This window comes from Melitaea cinxia, chromosome 28 (genome assembly GCF_905220565.1).
Source record: "Melitaea cinxia chromosome 28, ilMelCinx1.1, whole genome shotgun sequence".
Lineage (NCBI taxonomy): Eukaryota > Metazoa > Arthropoda > Insecta > Lepidoptera > Nymphalidae > Melitaea > Melitaea cinxia.
Genome location: NC_059421.1, coordinates 4779554 through 4787201, shown reverse-complemented (window position 1 = coordinate 4787201; position 7648 = coordinate 4779554).

The following is a 7648-nucleotide window of genomic DNA, read 5'->3' as shown; positions in this document are numbered from 1 at the left end:
AATTTACATTACGAATCGGCGGTGATTCCTTTAAAATTTTAATAAAGTTTTGTTGATTTTGATTTTGATTCGTTTTAGTGTATTAGATATACTCATGTGTCATACATGACATCATAAATCTACATTTATAAAACGATGTGGTGTTCTACAAAAAATATAATCTAATCTAAATAATATTTATTTATTCATTAGATACTTTATTGCACAATACATTAAGGAATTATGCAAAAGAGCAGATGTTTGTAGGTATGCAGAACTGTGTATTACTAAAATTTACACCAAGAGAAAAAAAAGGAGGAAAAATAAGGTAAAGTTAGTGACAATCGTTATATTATATACATGAGCAAACAATTCATATACATCCTGTTGTGTACTCTCTAATGCACTGGCTCGTCAACTTACGATGTGCGCAGGCGCCGCGTCCGTTCTCACCCGTAGCTTGTGCGCACATCGCGCGCGCCCCCACACCGTGAGCCCGAGACAGTGTATATAGCTATCACTATATATGTAGCAATATCTACATATATATATATCACTACACATCCTATATATAAATACATAATTCTTTCATTTATATAAGTAAGTCATTCAAATCAAACTATTGTTCACTATGAACAAACAAAGCTTTCTTCCTTACTTCTTTTTCTATTTAACCTACGTTGTATTATATCTCATAACTTTTTTCTGGGTTTACCGGTTATGATGATTTTTGTTTTAATTAAAAACTGATGCTTGTCTTGTAGTCTTGTTTAAATTTAATTGAGACCTGTTGATGACTTTATGAGTAATCTTTAATAACGCGCATTTTCTTTTTTCTTTTTTCGTCTCCCTACGTTGTATTACTTGTCGGTGTATATGTTCGGTTTTTTTTTAGGTTAGCAAATACTTATTGATTTGATTTCATTCTAATAAGATTTTGCGTAAAATTGATACAAAAAATTGAGTTCACCTTTTTAAAATTCGGTTAAGATTTATTATAATATTAATATAATTTTTATACACAACACACCATAAACAAGACCCCGCTCTATAACGCAGTTCCATACTTTTAAGTGATAAGTTGGTCTCGCTCACACTAAAGTGTATTGAACCTTTAAAGAGCCTCACATATCATGCAGTTTAAAAATACTCCGCACTCCTACTTCCCGTGCAGAGATAGAGGTCTTCTAAACTAGATACCATCTAAATATGAACCCTGATTCACAGCGTAACATGCGATAAAACAGCTCATCTATACTGGGCATTTCCATACCTCCCAATTTAAAAATGTTCTTCGTTTTTAAGCATTTATATAGATATAAGGGAGCTTCAGGTATTGGTTAGTTTAAATACCAGCCAGTTTTACTTGGACTCTAATCATGTACAATATGTGGATATTGACGGATCCCAGACATTCATCTTCTAAAGCGGAAAGACGGACAAGTTTTTATATATATTTTGTAATGTGGTCTGCGGTTGACGCTACGCATCGGCATGTCAAGGTAAATAACGCAATGTACTGATAAGTGCCATTTAATCAGATATTTCAAACATGAATGGTTTTAGGTTTAAAAAAACTGTTCTGACTCTTGCACATCTTTCAATAGCCAATCTTTTTTTGCTTGTACATTTTTATATTTAAATTAAACTAATACTTAATAAACACGATATCTTCTTATAAAAAACTCATCAGATTTTTTTTTTAGATTTGAGTTGTAAACATCGATATGTGTACAATCTTTTACACGCGTGTATCTATTATCGAGTTTATTTATGGTACCTTAGGCGCGGTGGATTACATTTGCCAAAATGATCCATTTTTTTTGGAATTCTGATAAAATTTTGAAAACAGTAACTATATATCATAAGAATTAATTAAAAATTCATGTAAAAAACAAAAAGTTATCATTGAAGCAAAGACCTCATTACCCATATACGAGAAGGATCACAGCTTACTCCACAACTGGGATCAAATATTTTTACAAACGCAAATATCTGCCACAAGTGGGATTCGAACTACAATCGACTACATGCACCACTACAGCAGAAGGACTGTCAACAGAAAGAATATTCTAATATTAAAATATCAAAGCCATAACCTTGGAACAACATTCTAGAAAACCTATAAAGGAGTGGAATGAAATCATAACAGTAATTTTATTGTAACCGCATCCATGTGGTCGCCACACAACGGTCACAGATCGTTACGTACTTATTGGAAATAGCAATAGATTCGAATATACACTACTTTTTGGTTATCAAGTCTCTAATATTTATTTACTGGAGGTAAATTTTGTTGGAATGGAAGGATTGTAACAATATAATGTCTTAGAAAATCGATCAATTGTACTTCCATGTACCTAGTGCTTTTTGCCGAAAGTTACTCGAATCTGTACTATAATTGCATGTATGAAGTTTCACACCTCGTAGCATTCTCCTTTGGTAGTCTTCCTATCTCTAAGTTTGTCTGAAAGAGATCACTGAAGAACGATAAGACCACCCAGCAGCTATTGTCTTAATTTCACTTCATATATTATATGTGTTGTACAATAGCGAGTATTAAAAAAAAGATACAAAAAATAATAATTTAGAAGAGATAGAGCATTGAAAAATGTCTTACTAATATTAAAAATGCGAATTTTTATGAAAATGTATGGAGGCTATAACTCTTTCAACCAAAAATTACTTAATCAGTTCTAACTAAAGTTAGCACATAGAAAGCTGGAGTTCCAGAATAATGAAAATGGTACTATCTATTTCGATATTGAATTGGAAATTAACCTCTATGCACGGTTAGAGTATGCATACAGGTAAAGTTTCAAAAAAATTTTTTAATAAGGTATTTGAAATCAAAAAATACATATAAAATATCTGTCAGTCTTTATGTTCATATAGCCATCATAATCTATACAGATAAATAAAATTGTAGGTTCTGTTTGTAATAACCGCTTTTTACTAAATCATCATCATCATCATCACTTCAGCCTATCGCAGTCCACTGTTGGACATAGGCCTCCAAAAGTTCGCGCCAAAAAATGGCGTGAACTCATATTTATTAGTCACATAAAACTCAACTTATATGAAGGCCATTCAGATCAAAATTTGCTATAGACTTAACAATAACATAGCTACTGGTATGTTTAAGATATTATTAAATCATTAAATAATATTTCATACTACAACAGAAATTAATTTACAAAATGCGCATCGTATTTCACACCTTTAAAACTGTAATGAGCTAGCATTAACGATACCCAAATGTTAAGTCTAGACCGACTCCCGCAGACTGGTTGAACTCGACTTAATAACGACTTAACTGTACTTTGAAACGTTAACATGTTAATACATTAACAAATTTTAAAAGCTATTATTAAATTTTAAAATGTATTTTGTAAATTTTATAGCGATAATATTTTTTGCAGACCTTTTTCTATTTTGATTTATTAATTAATGTAAGTAAACTTTTTAAAACTTTAACGAAGATAATCGCTACGATGTTTAAGAGTGTTTTAGCTATAATATATTAATAACTAGGTTTTCAAAATCGAGAAAAAGTAATAAAGCTGAACCTCGAAATAAGCGCTTTGAAATATGCTTGCAATTTTTTTGTGTTGTGTTAGAAAGTAGTCCGGTATGGACACATCTAAAGCCGTCAACATCTACCCGCAAACTTCAGTCTCGTGATCAAGACATTCGAAGTCAATGTCGAAATATCGAGCTCCGCAAAGCGAAAATAATCAACATGGTAAATATCCCGTTTTCGAATAATTTTCATAATGCATGCAATTGTTTTAGCTTTTAACAGATTAAAATTAAATTTTAAAGCAATTTATTCATATCTTTTTTAAGTAATCATTGATTTTTTTGATAATTAAAAGTATATAGTAGTATACACCTATAGTACTGAATGCTGTAACAGGGCTTTTTTTAATGTACTAATTGGACACAGAATAGTAGAGCTTGGTCTATGATATTTATCTATAAAAATATCATATACTAGCCGACACGTGCCCACTTCGTTGGGTGTTAATTATTTTTGTGATGCAAATATTTAGTCAAGTTTTCGTCTCGCTCGCATGTCTCTAACTTGATTTACATATACTATTATTTTTCACCGAACTTTTTTTTCAATAACAATAAAATATAGTGTATATCACTCTTGAATAGTGTAGTTTTCTGTTAGTGAATGAATTTTTATGATCGGATCAGTATTTGCGAAGATTACCCCTACAAACAAACAAAGTTAGAAACTTTACCTCTTTATAATATTAGTATAGATCTTGTTTTTTAATGCTGACACGAATATCACTCATTATAATGAAAAAACTATTAGATCTCATTGCGAATTATTAAGTTTTTTAAATGCCGATTTCGAACACTTTACAGCAACCACTGACACGGGAGGAGCCATGACTATAATAATTATGGCATTAAATCCGAAAAAGCTGTTTCGTTACATCATATATATTTTAGGATGTTTAATATGCAGATTTAGTTATTTCTTTTCAACGTTAATAATGCTAATATAAAACTACTTCCTGGTTTTACCGTAGTATGTTTACTATTATTATCATATCAACTCGACCAAACTGATTTAGAGGAGCGCTACGGGTTAAAAAAAATATATTTTGCCTTAATAGAGAAAAAGGCATTTATTCAACGGATTGACTATTATAGTATAATAGTTACCAAGTTATTTATATCTTTAACTAGCGACCCGCCCCAGCTTCGCACGGTTTCAAAAACTATCCGTATACCTCAACTATATTATGCATGTATTATACATATAAAGCTTTCTCAGGAATCATTCTAATTACTAAAGAAAACCGCATCAAAATCCGTTCCGTAGTTTTAGATATCTAAGCATACAGACAGCGGGAAGCGACTTTATTTTATACTATATAATCATAAACAAAACTTTGTATCAATGACAACTAGAAATTTTGAATTTTGGTTCTTTAATCGAAATCGTTTATCGTTAAATAACATATAAATATCTTATTAAGATAGGAAAATAGTCTAGAAATATAGTCAAAACTCACATAATCTAAAACAAATGAATCTTATTAAACAAATTACTTGCTAATCCCCGGAGGATACGTATAAAATTATCTGAGCGTGACGCTGGGAAGTTAACACGTGACTCGTGAAATCCCTATGGTTTGTGAAACGTCCCCATCGTTTCGAAATACCGGATGATGTAGTTATAATAATTTTATAAGTGACAATTGATATTTAATCTTTTTTATGTTATTATTAAAATTTGATTTCATTTAATTGTTATTTCTTTATACTTAAAACAACATATTCTCTATTTTTTTTTTATTTGAAGCGTTGACTATTAGATAATAAAACAGAAGTAATACCTTCAAGTATTTTTATTTTGTCGTTGTTTAACCTTTGGCAAGTTTATTTTTATTTTTATTTTTATTTTTCATTCATTAAACTTCTGTCGGTACACAAAAAAAACTATCACTGACTACTTTGCATTATATTTCCTTTATATTTACACATTTCTTTTAACAGTAAGGTAAATTTATATTATTCTGTTGTTTTTGTTTTGTTATGTCATTTGTTTCTAAGAGTGACTTCTGACAATGACATTTCAACTATTACTGTCAGTCGTTTAGAAATGACACAAATGTCGTTAATATTCAATATTGTTGTTAATTGTCTTTTTTTTTTTATCCTACCTGATAATGACTGTATTGTGTTGTTTTTTTTTTTATTACTTTTTGTATATTATTGTTGTCTGGTACCAAAATCATGTCAATTTTTACACTTTTTTTTTAATTTTCTTTTTCCAATAGCTGGCGGGCGGGTCGTTAAATTGGACGTGTATATATATACACACATATATATAATTCATATATATACTTTTATTTTATATATAAGTATTTTTTTCTGTAGTATCACATATATTAATTTATCTTACATTTTGTCTCATTTTGATAAATATAGCATATTTTTCTTATTTATTATATTTATATTTATCGTTAATGGATAGCGACAGCAACAACTCTTTCTATTCCTTCTCTTCCTCCTCTGAGGTACACAGTCTCGACTGTAGTTTTCTAAGTATTCCATCTCTTTCCGATAATCTTGTTTCTCAATTTCTCGATGTTCCTAACAATCTTAATATCGTACACATAAACGCACAGAGTATTCCTGGTCATTATCCTGATCTTCTATCCAATTTTCAAATAGGGAATATTCATGCAATCATGGTATCAGAATCCTGGCTTAAACCTTGCTTAATGTCCACGTCCTATTCCCTCCCTGGATTCCATCTCATTCGCAGCGATCGTGTTGGACGGGCAGGTGGCGGCGTTGCCATCTATCTCCGTGCTCACATCCCATATTCAGTCATTCATAAATCTCTTTCTAATGATGGTTGCGAGCCAGATCATCTCTTCCTCGAAATTTCGTTATCACGTACCAAGATTCTTCTGGGTGTGTATTACAACCCCTCATTGACTGTTGACTATTTCTCGTCTTTTGAAAATCTTTTAGAGTTGTTTACTCCTTTATATAGTCATACTGTAATCATGGGGGATTTTAATACGTGCCTTCTAAAATTCGACGGGAGATCTTCACGTCTACGCTCCGTCATTAATTCTGCCAATATGCACATCCTCCCCCTTCAAGCCACTCACTCCTTTCCTAACTGTGTTCCATCTCTTCTTGACCTTATTCTTGTCTCCTCACCTGACCACGTTGAAAAACATGGCCAGTGTTCTGCGGATGCATTCTCATACCATGATCTTATTTTTGTTTCTTATAAAATAAAACCCCCTAAAGCTAGGTCGAGAATCCTCCTGCAACGCAATTTTAGTGGTATGGACATGAACAGACTATGCGAAGATGCTGCTAAAATTGACTGGTCTTCAGTACTTGGTGCGTCTAGTGTGGATGATAAAATTGCCATTTTTAACTCCCTACTTACCCATCTTTTTGATACTCACGCCCCGTTACGTCCCGTGCGTGTTAGGCATCTTCCAGCTCCATGGCTTACAGCTGATATTAAAGCTCTGCAAGACCAGAAAAACAGGGCCAAAGCGAAATACAAGTCCAATACAAGTTCATCTAATTGGGAAAGGTATAAGATAGCTCGTAATCGCTGCAATAGGGCATGTAGAGACGCACAACGACGCCATATTCATAAATCTGTACTCGAAGAAACAGACCCTGCTAAGGTATGGAAATTTTTAAAATCGCTTGGGGTTGGCAAAATCAAAGAGACTGTACCTTTTAATTCTTTCGACCTCAATGGTCTTAATAATCATTTCACAAATTCGTGTACTATCGATGGTACCACCAAGTCAAACACTATTGCACACCTTTCAGCCATACAAACTCCATTTGAATTTTCTCCCTTTAATTTCTATCAATTATCCGAGTGTGATGTTAAAGAGAACGTACTAGCAGTTTGTTCTAGCGCAGTGGGCTGTGACTCCGTTAGTCGTAAAATGATTATCCCTATCATTGATCACATCATTCCTATCATAACACACATATTTAACGAATCGCTCTCTTCCAGTACTTTTCCTTCCTGCTGGAAAGACGCTCTAGTAATTCCTTTACCCAAAAAACCTAATCCATCTGAGTTTTCCGAATTTCGCCCCATCTCCATCCTACCTTTCTTGTCCAAGGTTTTAGAGCGTCTTGT